The sequence below is a fragment of the Mustelus asterias genome, chromosome 6, assembly GCF_964213995.1.
Source record: "Mustelus asterias chromosome 6, sMusAst1.hap1.1, whole genome shotgun sequence".
Taxonomy (NCBI): domain Eukaryota; kingdom Metazoa; phylum Chordata; class Chondrichthyes; order Carcharhiniformes; family Triakidae; genus Mustelus; species Mustelus asterias.
The window spans coordinates 107,496,784-107,509,353 of NC_135806.1; the positions used below are offsets into that span (position 1 = coordinate 107,496,784).

A 12,570-nucleotide genomic window follows, 5' to 3' on the forward strand; every position below is an offset into this window, starting at 1 on the left:
TGGTTGCGGGTTTGGAAGGTGCTGTCTAAGGAACCTTGGTGAGTTCCTGCAGTGCATCTTGTTGGTGTACACTGCTACCACTGCATCGGTGATGGAGGGAGTGAATGTTTGTGATGGGGTGCCAATAAAGTATTGGGCTTCTTGAGTGTTCATAGAACCTCTACAGTACAGAAAGAGGCCATTCAGCCCATCAAGTCTGCACCAACTACAATCCCACGCAGGCCCTATCCCCGTAACCCCACATATTTACCCTGCTAATTCCCCGAACATTAAGGAGTGATTTAGCATAGCCAATCCACCTAACCTGCAAGTCTTTGACTGGGAAGAAACCAGAGCACCCGGAGGAAACCCACACAGACACGGAGAGAGTGTGCAAACTCCACTCAGTCACCCAAGGCTGAAATTGAACCCGGGTCCCTGGTGCTGTGAGGCAGCAGTGCTAGTCACTGTGCTGCCCAGCTGCACTCATGCAGGCAAGTGGAGAATATTCCATCACACTACTGACTTTGCACCTTGTAGATGATGGACAGGTTTTGGTGAGGTCAAGAGGTGAGTTATGTGCTGCAGAATTCCCAGCCTCTGACTTGCTTTTGGAGCTGCAGTATTTATATGGCTAGTCCAGTTCAGTTTCTGGTCAATGGTTACCTCCAGGATATTGATAGTGGGGGTAATGCTTTTGAATGTTAGGGTGGGAGAGTGAAGGTGGCTAGATTCATTCTTGTTGGCGATGGGCACTGGGGAGTTTAGCAGTGATATTGTCCAGGGCTTTCTGCAAATTGTCACGCCACTTTTGAGGATTTGTGTACATAACATCCTCGGGCGTCTATTTCTGTGCGCCTTTAAAATCGTATCGTTTATTTTGTGTTGCTTCTCTTTATTCTTCTTGCTTTACATTTCTCTTTTTGTTAAATTTTTTGCCATGTGTCTGCCCATTTCACTTGGCTATGCCCTGCTGAAGCCTGCTGCCATCCTCATAGTTTCTTACATTTGAGTTTTATGTTATTTGAAAACGTTGAACTCTTGCCCTGTGCACCTAAGTATAGATCATTTTAAAAAGAACAATGCTCCTAATACTGGCCCACTGTACACTTTTAAAGAAAGATCATTTATGGGATGTGGGCATTGCTGGCTAGGTCAGCATTTATTGCTCATCCCTAGTTGCCCTTCAGAAGTGGTGGTGCGATGCCACCTTGAACCACTGCAGTCCCTGAGATGTAGGTACACCCACAGTGCAGTTAGGGAGTGAGTTCCAGGATTCTCACCCAGTGACAGTGAAGGAACGGTGATATATTTCGAAGTCAAAACGGTGAGTGATTTGGAGGAAAACCTCCAGGTGGTCGTGTTCCAAGGTATCTGCTGCTTTTGTCCTAGATGGGAGTGGTTGTGGGGTTGCTGCCTGAGGAATCTTGGTGAGTTCATGCACTGCATCTTGTGGATAGTACACACCACTCCCGTCGGGTGTGGAGGGAATGGATGTTTGTGGAAGGGGTGGCAATCAAGCAGCTGCTTTGTCCTGGATAGTGTCAAGTTTCGGCATATGCCATTTCCGCAAAGTCTTCTATTCCTTGATCTATCAAATATTTATCCACCTCCACTTTAAATGTTTCTAATGATCCAGTCTCCACCACCCTTTGCAGCAGAGAATGTCAGAGATTCACCACCTTCTGCGAGAAGAAATCTCTATGCATCTCAGTATTAAATGAACGGCCCTTTATCTTGTAGCTTTGTCCCCTTGTTCAAGACTCACACTAGTGAAAACTTCTCTCCATCTACCCTCAGGATCTTATATGATTGAATAAGGTCACCCTTCATTCACCTAAGCTCCCAAGGAATACAGACCCAGATTACATAGTCTCTCTTGATAGAACAACCCTCTCATCCCAGGAATTAGCCTGGTGAATCTCCTTTGGACTGCCTCCAATGTACCATTGCCTTTTTCAGTTAAGGAGACCAAAACTGTATGCAGTTTTCCAGGTGAGGCCTCACCAATACCCTGTATAATTTCAACAAACCTTCCTATTTTTAAACTCCAATCCCTTTGCAATAGAGGCCAAAATGCCATTTGCTTCTTAACTACTTGTTTGACCTGCCTGCTGGCTTTTTATGATTAATGCATTAGAACATCTATATCCCTCTGCACTTCACTCACCTGCAGTCTCTCTCCATTTAGATAATCTGCCTTTTGATTCCTCCGACCAAAGTGCATGACTTCACACACATGAACTCCACTTGTTAGATTTTTGCCCAGTCTATCTATATAAGAATATAAGATCTAGGAGCAGGAGTAGGCCATCTGGCCCCTCAAGCCTGCTCCACCATTCAATAAGATCATGACTGATCTTTTCAAGGATTCAGCTCCACATACCCGCCCGCTCACCGTAACCCTTGATTTCTTTACTATTCAAAAATTTATCTATCCTTGCTTTAAAAACATTCAATGAGGCAGCCTCAACTGCTTCACCGGGCACGGAATTCCACAGATTCACAACCCTTTGTGTGAAGAAGTTCCTCCTCAACTCAGTCCTAAATCTACTCCCCCTTATTTTGAGGCTATGCCCCCTAGTTCTAGTTTCACCTGCCAGTGGAAACAACTTCCCTGCTTCTAGCTTATCTATTCCCTTCATAATCTTATATGTTTCTATAAGATCTCCCCTCGTTCTCCTGAATTCCAATGAGTATAGCCCTAGTCTACTCAGTCCCCCCTCGTAAGCCAATCCTCTCAACTCCGGAATCAACCTAGTGAATCTCCTCTGTACCCCCTCCAGTGCCAGTATATCCTTTCTCAAGTAAGGAGATCAAAACTGTACATAGTATTCCAGGTGTGGCCTTACCAGCACCTTATACAGCTGCAACATAACCTCGCTGTTTTTAAACTCCATCCCTCTAGCAACGAAGGACAAAATTCCATTTGTCTTCTTAATTACCTGCAAACCAACTTTTTGTGATTCATGCACAAAGACAACCAGGTCCCTCTGCACAGCAGCATGCTGCAATTTTGTACCATTTAACAATAGTTCATTTTGCTGTTATTCCTACCAAAATGGATGACCTCACATTTACAAACATTGTACTCCATCTGCCAGACCCTTGCTCACTCACTTAGACTATCTATTTCCCTTTGCAGACTTTCAGCATCCTCTGCACACTTTGCTCTGCCACTCATAGAAATCATAGAAACCCTACAGTGCAGAAGGAGGCCATTCGGCCCATCGAGTCTGCACCGACCACAATCCCACCCAGGCCCTACCCTCACATATTTACCCGCTAATCCCACTAACCTATGCATCTCAGGACTCTAAGGGGCAATTTCTAACCTGGCCAATCAACCTAACCCGCACATCTTTGGACTGTGGGAGGAAACCGGAGCACCCCGGAGGAAACCCACGCAGACACGGGGAGAATGTGCAAACTCCACACAGACAGTGACCCGAACCGGGAATCGAACCCGGGACCCTGGAGCTGTGAAGCAGCAGTGCTAACCACTGTGCTACCGTGCCGCCCCATCTCATCTTAGTGTCATCTGTGAATTTTGACACACTATACTTGATCTCCAAATCATCTATGTAAATCGTAAACAATTGCAGTCCCAACACTGATCCCTGAGGCACACCACGAGTCACTGATTGCCAACCAGAAAAACACCCATTTACTCCCACTCTTTACTTTCTGTTAGTTAACCAATCCTCTATCCATGCTAATACATTACCCGTAACACTGTGCATCTTTATCTTATGCAGCAGCCTTTGGTGCGGCACCTTGTCAAATGCCTTCTGGAAATCCAAATACACCACATCCACAGGTTCCCCATTGTCCACTGCACATGTAAATTAGTCAAACGTGACCTGCCCTTCATGGACCCATGCTGCATCTTACCAATGGGACAATTTGTCTCCAGATGTCTCGCTATTTCTTCCTTGATGATAGATTCAAGCATTTTCCCTACTACAGAAGTTAAGCTAACTGGCCTATAGTTACCCGCCTTTTGTCTACCTCTTTTTTTAAACAATGTCGTCACATTTGCTGTTTTCCAATCTGTGGGAACCACCCCAGAGCCCAGCGAATTTTGGTAAATTACCACTAGTGCATTTGCTATTTCTCCTGCCATCTCTTTTAGTACCCTGGGATGCATTCCATCAGGACCAGGAGACTTGTCTATCTTTAGCCCCATTAGCTTGCCCAACACTACCTCTTTCATGATGATGATAGTTTCTAGGTCCTCACCTGCCATAGCCTTCCTGTCATCAATTTTTGGTATGTTATTTGTGTCTTCCACTGTGAAGACTGACACAAAATATCTGTTCAATGCCTCAGCCATTTCCTCATTTCCAGTTATTACATCCCCTTTCTCATCCTCTGATGTTTACTTTAGCTATTCTTTTTCATTTTATATATTTGTAGAAACTTTTGCTATCTGTTTTTATATTCTGAGCTAGTTTACTCTCATAATCCATCTTCCTTTTCTTTATAGCTTTTTTCGTGGCTTTCTGTTGACCTTTAAAGATTTCCCAATCCTCTAGTTTCCCACTTAATCTTGCCACTTTGTGTGCATTTTCTTTCAATTTGATACCCTCCTTTATTTCCTTAGACATCCATGGCTAATTATCTCTTTTTCTACAGTCCTTCTTTATGACTGGTATATACTTTTGCTGAGCACTGTGAAAGATCGCTTTGAAAGTCCTCCACTGTTCCTCAATTGTCCCACCATAAAGTTTTTGCTCCCAGTCTACCTTAGCCAACTCCTCCCTCATTTTAAAAAAAAGTTAATTTATTAGTCACAAGTAAGGCTTACATTAACATTGCAATGAAGTTACTGTGGTATTCCCCTAGTCGCCACAGTCCAGCGCCTGTTCAGGTCAATGCACCTAACCAGCATGTCTTTCAGAATGTGGGAGGAAACCGGAGCACCCGGAGGAAACCCACGCAGACACAGGGAGAATGTACAAACTCCACACAGACAGTGACCCAAGCCGGGAGTCGAACCCGGGTCCTTGGCGCTGTGAAGCAGCAGTGCTAACCACTGTGCCACCGTGCTGCCCCCTCTCATTGTAGTCTCCTTTGTTTAAGGAGATTTTCCTGTTGCAGAATCACAATATCCTAATCACAACATATCTTTGTATCATTGGCACATTTGGAAACCTTACATTCCGTTCCTTCTTCCAGGCCATTAATGTAAATAGTGACCATTTGCGGGCCAAGAACTGATTCTTGCATTACTCCACTAGTTACATCTTTCCATTCTGAAAAGGACCCATTTATTCCAACACTCTGTTTTCTATGTGACAGCCAATTTTCAATCCATTCTAACACACTTCCTCCAATTCCATGGACTTTTATTTTATTCACCAATCTCTCATGTGGCACCTTGTCAAATACCTCTTGGAAATCTAAATACACTACATCTACAGGTTCCCCTCTATCTACTCTTTAAAGTAAAGTTAAAGTTCATTTATTAGTCACAAGTAAGACTTACATTCACACTGCAATGAAGTTACTGTGAAATTCCCCTAGTCGCCACAGTCCGGCACCTGTTTGGGTCAATGCACCTAACTAGCACGTCTTTCAGACTGGGAGGAAACCGGAGCACCTGGGGGAAACCCATGCAGACATGGGGAGAATGTGCAAACTCCACACATTGACCCAAGCTGAGAATTGAACCCAGGTCCCTGGCGCTGTGAGGCAACAGTGCTAACCACTATGCCACCATGCCGCCCAATCTCCCTGTTACATCCTCAAAGAATTTGAGCAAATTTGTCAAATATTATTTACCTTTCATTAATCCATATTGACTCAGTGTTATTATATTCAGCTTTCCTAAATGATTGGCTATTTCCTCTTTGATTATTCAGCATCTTGTCAAGAATAGACTAACTGGCTATAGTTCCCTGCCTTCTGCCTTACTTCCTTTTTGAACAAGGGAGTCGCATTGGCTGTTCTCCAATCTTCTGATACCCTCCCAGAATTTAGTGAGTTACGAAAATTTTCAACCAATGGGTCCACTATCTCTGGAGCCACTTCCATTAAAACCCTAGCCTGCAGTTCATTGAGTCCTGATGACTTGTCTGCCTTTAGCCCCCTGAGTTTCTGTAATAGTCTATCCCTTGTCATTGGGATTTTTCTAAGTTCTACCATGTTATTTGAAATCAATCTATCCGATATCTTAGGGATATTTGCAATGTCTTCCATGAAGAAGACCGATGTAAAAAAATGATTTAGCATATCCGCCATTTCTTTGTTTGCTGTATTAATTTGCCTGCTTCGTTTGGTAGAGGTCCCACATTTACCTTAGCTGCCTATTTCCTATTTATATATCCATAGAAACTCTTACTGTTTGTTATAGAAACACAGAAATTAGAAGCAGGAGTAGGCCATTTGGCCCTTTGAACCTGCTTCACCATTCGTCCAGCGGGTCCAGCGGAGATTCACGCGGATGATCCCAGGAATGGTAGGCCTGACATACGATGAACGTCTGAGGATCGTGGGATTATATTCATTGGAGTTTAGGAGGTTGAGGGGAGATCTGATAGAGACTTACAAGATAATGAACGGCTTAGATAGGATGGACGTAGGGAAGTTGTTTCCATTAGCAGGGGAGACTAGGACGCGGGGGCACAGCCTTAGAATAAAAGGGAGTCACTTTAGAACAGAGATGAGGAGAAATTTCTTCAGCCAGAGAGTGGTAGGTCTGTGGAATTCATTGCCACAGAGGGCTGTGGAGGCCGAGACGTTGAGCGTCTTCAAGACAGAAATTGATAAATTCTTGATTTCTCGAGGAATTAAGGGCTATGGGGAGAGAGCGGGTAAATGGAGTTGAAATCAACCATGATTGAATGGTGGAGTGGACTCGATGGGCCGAATGGCCTTACTTCCGCTCCTATGTCTTATGGTCTTATGGTCTTGATCATGGCTGATCATTGAATTCAATATCCTGATCCCCCTTCCTTCCATATCCCTTGATCCCTTTAGCCCCAAGAGTTAAATGCTGCATGCAAGTTTTCTCTCAAAATTCCAAGTAGTTGTGTTCCCAGGAATCTGTAACACTTGTACTTCTAGGTGGTAGCAGTCTTGGGTTTGGAAGGTGCAGTCTAAGGAGACTTGATGAGTTCCTGCAGTACATCTTTAGATGGTACACACTACTGTTCATTGGTGGTAAAGGGAATGAATGTTTGTGGAAGGGATACCAATCAAGTGAGCTACTTTGTCCTGGATTGTGTCGAGGTTTTTGAGTGTTGTTGGAGCTGTACTAATCCAGGCAAGTGGAGAGTATTCCATCACACTCCTGATTTGTGTCTTGTGCATGATGGACAGACTTTGGGGAGCCAGAAAGTGAATTACTCATCACAGGGTTCCTAGCCTCTGACCTGCTTTTGTAGCCACAATATTTATATACCTGGTCCAGTTTCTGGTCAATGGTTATGCAGGATATTGATTGTGAGAGATTCAGCAATGCTGAATGTCAAGGGGCAATGGTTAGATTCTCTCTTGGGGCTGGTCACTGCCTGGCACCTGTGTGGCGTGAATGTTACTTGCCTCTTGTCAGCCTAAGCCTGGATATTGTCCAGGCCTTGCTGCATCTGGGCATGGACTTCTTCAGTATTTGTGGAGCTGCGAGTGAGTGCTGAACATTGTGCAATCATCAGTGAACATTTCTGCTTCTGACCTCAATTATAAATTAAAATCTCTGGAATGGAATTTAGACCTGCAAGTTTGTGACTCAACAGAGGCCAGAGTGCTACCATGAGTCGCCACTTGGTGCTCAACATATCCAAAAATTTCAGAACAGCTTTTAGTAATGTAAAATATTTAACAATGTAACTGAAACCAAACAATGGAATATAAGTTGAAGAAAGACATATGACCAAACTGTTCAATGTCAGATCTCCTGCTGTGCATTGTGTCTAGTGTTCCCCTAAAGTCATAACAGACCTCCCCAAAATAACTTGTGAGAGACAATTTTTAAACGTAGTGCTGTAAATATTCCATTTTAAGTATGATACTTTTCAAAATAGCAGTGCTCCCTATACATAAATGTGTTTGCAGCCTCCCTGGTCACATCTCTCTGGTAGCAGATGTTGACAGAATTCTATTGGCACAAGTCAATCACAATGAAGACAATCACTTACGGGCCTTTTGGCTAAGGTCAAGTGTCGGATCAAGCCCAAGATGGGGGTGCAATGCCTTATCTTGTCAGCTTGGATCTTGTTTGTATCTCTTGTGGGGACCATAAATTGGATTCAATTGAATTTGATTTCAGGAGCAAGCAAGGAATGGATTTGGGTTTTCCCAGTCCATTCTGAGCATTGGTTTTGTAACTATAAGGATTGAGTTTAAAAAATTTAAAAGGCTGAAATAAAAATAGAAAGTGCTGGAAATGCTAGCCGGCCTGTCAGCGACTGTGGATTGTGAAACGGTTAACATTTCAGGGTTAGTCACCTTCCATCAGAACACAACAGCCTGACCTTTGCTGTTGCAATAGATGGCAACACCTGGCACGCAGTGCACGCTGGGAGATGTAGTTGGCCGGGGCTCGGGCGGACTACGACTTCCGTGAGCCCACGCGGCTCCAGTTGGCTGACGGGATAGCGGCGGAGTTGTCAGGTGGCTGCAGGAGGAGCTGGAGGGAGAGGGGAGGATGGGCGGCTGAGTGTGGGTTACGGACAGGCTGTGAGGAGGAGGAGGACAGCACGTGTCCGGGAGGGTTACAGGGAGCAGCAGCGGGTGTGACAGGCCGGTCGGTGGGCTGTGAGAGGTGAGTAACCAGGAGTGGGGTGGTGTGTGGGGACAGGCTGGGCTGGATGGTGGGTGAGAAAGGCCCCGCGAGCGGGATCCATGCCTCGCTGTAAAACTTTCACCCTGACAGCTCGCTGTTGCTGTGTGTGTGCAGCTTGTCTGCACTGGGCTCCAGTGTGCGCGGTAATTTAAACACCCATTAAAAAGCTGCCCACACTGCCATCCTCGGCTCTGCTCACAACTTTATAACTACATTCCTATTTCCCTTCAGTCTGTACAATTTCATATTCCTTGCTCAGATTTCCCTTATTGTCTGTTTTGATGGAAGAGTTAAATTTTATTGCTGCAGTCTAAGTGTTGACAGCCTCTAATTCGACGTTGCATAACGGAGAATGCTAATTCTATAATACAGACATGGATAATGTGAATCACTGAATATTAAAAAACACATTGTTTCCCGTTACAAGCTTTCTGCCATTATGTTTACATATGTATCTCCGATTAAGAGTCGTGGCTCCAGCCTCTTGAATCAGAAAGTTGCGGGTCTCTGTCTGTGTCTCACTCCAGAACACTTTAATTCATAATCACTGAGTGCATACTCTTACATGAGATGTTGAAGGGAGGCCCTATCTGCCCCATTCAGGTAGATTAAAAGGTCCGTTGACATGATACTGAACAAGAGCAGGCGAATGTTATGTCTTAAATAATATTTGTCCCTCAACCGTTGACACCATTGGAATAGTTTAGCTGGTTATTATCGTGATACCGTTTGTGAAACCTTACATGTATGCACGTCAGTGCATGTGTTTCATTCACTATATTGCAACAGTAACTACACTTCAAGAATATTTGATTCACTTATAAGTGCTTTGGGATAACTCAAGGTCATGAAAGTTGCTATATAAAGACTTTATTTCGTGCTAAAGGGCAGGTGATATTTGAGATGGTGCCTTTTTTGATTATCCTTCTATCTAAATGAAATTGGTATGACTCCATTCAAAAGAGTCTCTTTGTATGATCATATTGAGTATGATTATGTTCCTACATGAGTTTGCTGTGGGCAGTATGTTTGTTTTTAAAGGTCGTTTGTACAATTTCCAGTGATCAGTAATGTTTAGTAATACTCAGGATTTTTTCTTATTCTTCCATGGGTTATGGCATTGCAAGCTTGGTGGCATGGTGGCACAGTGGTTAGCACTGCTGTCTCACAGTGCCAGGGACCCGGGTTCGATTCCTGTCTTGGGTCACCATCTGTGTAGAGTTTGTACATTCTCCCCGTGTCTGTGGGTTTCCTCTGGGTGCTCCACTCCCACAGTCCAAAGATGTGTGGGTTAGGTGGATTGGCCATCCTAAACTGCCCCTTAGTGTCAGGGGGACTAGCTAGTGTAAATGCATGGGGTTATGGGGATAGGGCCTAGATGGGATTGTGGTCGGTGCAGGCTTGATGGGCCGAATGGCCTCCTTCTGCACTGTAGGATTCTATGATTCTAAGCTAGGCTAGCATATATTGCCTATCCCTAATTACTCTTGAGAAGATGGCAATGAGCTATCTTCTTGAACTGCTGCAGGCCATGTGGTGTAGGTATAGCCACAATGTTGTTACAGAGGGAATTCAATGACTTTGACCCAGCGACAGAGAGGATATAGTTCCAAGTCAGGATGGTGTGTGGCTTGGAGGGGAACTTTCAGGTGGCAGCATTCCCATATGGCTGCTGCCCTCTTCCTCAAGGCAGAGAGGCCGTGGGTTTGGAAGGTGCTGCTGATGGAGCCTTGGTGAATTGCTGCAGTGTATCTGGCAGCACATAACTGCAATAGTGGAGGCAGTGAATTTTAAGGTAAAGGATGAGGTGCCAATGAAGTGGGCTGCTTTGTCCTGGATGTTGTCAAGCTTCTTGAGGTCTGCTGGATCTGCACTTATCCTGGCAAGTGAAGAGTTTCCATCACACTCCTGACTTGTATCTAATGGATGGTGGACAGGCTTTGGGGAGTCAGAATTCCCAGCCTCTGACCTGCTCTTGTAGCCACGGTATTTATATGCTGGTCCAGTTCAGTTCCAGCTCAATGGTAAAGCCCCACGATGTTGATAGTAGGAGATTCAACGATGGTAATGCCATTGAATGTCATGTGAAAATGGTTAGATTCTCTCTTGTTGGAGATGGCCATTACCTGCCACTTGTGTGGCACAAATGTTACTTACCTCTTGTATGTTTTGAAAATATTTGGAACATGAATGCTTTAGATGCCATTTGAGTTATAATCAAGGCTATTTTTAGAGAGAGTAAAAGTACACCTATCAATAATTTCTATCTGAACTCTGTGATTAGGTTGATAATCAAATACCATCTCCACCCAAGCTCCTGTGTATTCATTATTAGCAGCTGATCTCCTATGGTGTTCCACACAGTTGATGTCTAACCTGGAACATGATTGTGTCTATCTCCTAAACTGGTTTATGTCGGCAAGGTACCACCTTAGGTTCTGTTGTGGAATTCTTGTCTCTGTTGTGGAATCTGAGCACATGACCCATGACTCAGAGGGCTGAGCATGAAATTTGGATTCACTCCAGTGGAATATATGATATAGGCCCTTGTGCCTCCTGGCCCGTTTGGCCAGAGCATTGATCAGCGCCTACCTTTGCTATCCCTTGAAACAACTACCACACACAAATCATATTAATTTCAGGTTTAAAAATTGCAATTGATCCAACATCTGCAACCTTTTGATGAAGAAAGATTTCCAGTGCTCTTTGTATGAAAAAGAGCATGCTGATTTTATTCCTACATACAAAGGAAATAATTTCTCTCTGTATCAACCCTATCAAGACTCTTGATCATTTTAAGGATGTTGGTTGGATCACTCCTCCACGTCTGTCCTTGTACTTCAGTCTTTTAAGCCCCATGTCATTCTGATGAATTTGCACAGGTCTCTATCCCTTCCTGAAGTTTGAAACGCAAGCTGAATGTACTACATCAGATGGGATCTGTACAACTCAAGAATCACTTTCTCTCCTGTGTACTCCAGCCCCCTTTGGATAAAAAGCAATATTTCATTCATGATTTTAATTAAGTTTTGTACAGTAACCACACAACTGATGTTAAACTGGTCTGTAGTTTCCTTGGCTGCCCTCTCTTGAATAATCAAGTTTACAATTCAAAGGCACGGTTCTTGATTGTAGTGTCTGATTTTTGTGAAGAATGTTTTACCACATTCAGGACCTCAGACTGATCCGAGGCCAGATTTTTCTTGATTCTTCAAGACTGTTTTCTTTTGCTAGCTGAATATAGCTTGCTTTTGCTTTGCACCATTGTGTCTCACCCTTGCCACTTTTTCTTGTCACAAGCTTCATGCACCTATGTGTCAGTTAAGATGCTGCATTTATTTTGCTTGGTCTTTAGGCAACTCTTTTATCTTTCGAATTGCCACCATGGTAATGTTTGTTAAGCTTTAGCTCACCGTAGAATACTTTCTTGAGTGGTTTAATATCAAACGTTCCGAAGCGTTCAACTCACCTTAGTTGCACCCTTGATATCATTGTCTCTGTGTCGAGTATAGATGCTTTTCTGAGAATCTCAGTGAATAGAATCTAAACACTATCATTAAAATGTTGTGTTATGGTTACTGAGTTGTCTAGCTATTGCACATAGAGGATGTTGTACATCTTGCTTTGTAGATCTTAAGTGATGTTGCTAGCTTTGTGCAACATTTATCCCATAACTTGGAAGGTTATCAGATAGAATCTGACACCAGAACATTATAAAGAGATGCTGACACAGGTAAGAAAAACCATCACCAAAGAGGTAGACTTTAGGGAGGTTTTGTAGGAAGGAAGAAAGGCAAAGAGGT

The 12,570-nt window shown here is 43.8% G+C and overlaps 1 protein-coding gene across 6 annotated transcripts in view; it reads left to right on the top strand.

Moving 5' to 3' along the window:
- Positions 1 to 8,571: 8,571 nt before the first annotated feature.
- The window catches only part of LOC144495050 (uncharacterized), a 78,006-nt gene continuing 74,007 nt past the window's right edge, over positions 8,572 to 12,570 (top strand). For all 6 annotated transcript variants that reach the window (XM_078214883.1, XM_078214885.1, XM_078214880.1 and 3 more), the window contains exon 1: positions 8,572 to 8,746. The gene's annotated coding sequence lies outside the window, so the exon portion shown is untranslated. The remainder of the gene's footprint in view (positions 8,747 to 12,570) is intronic.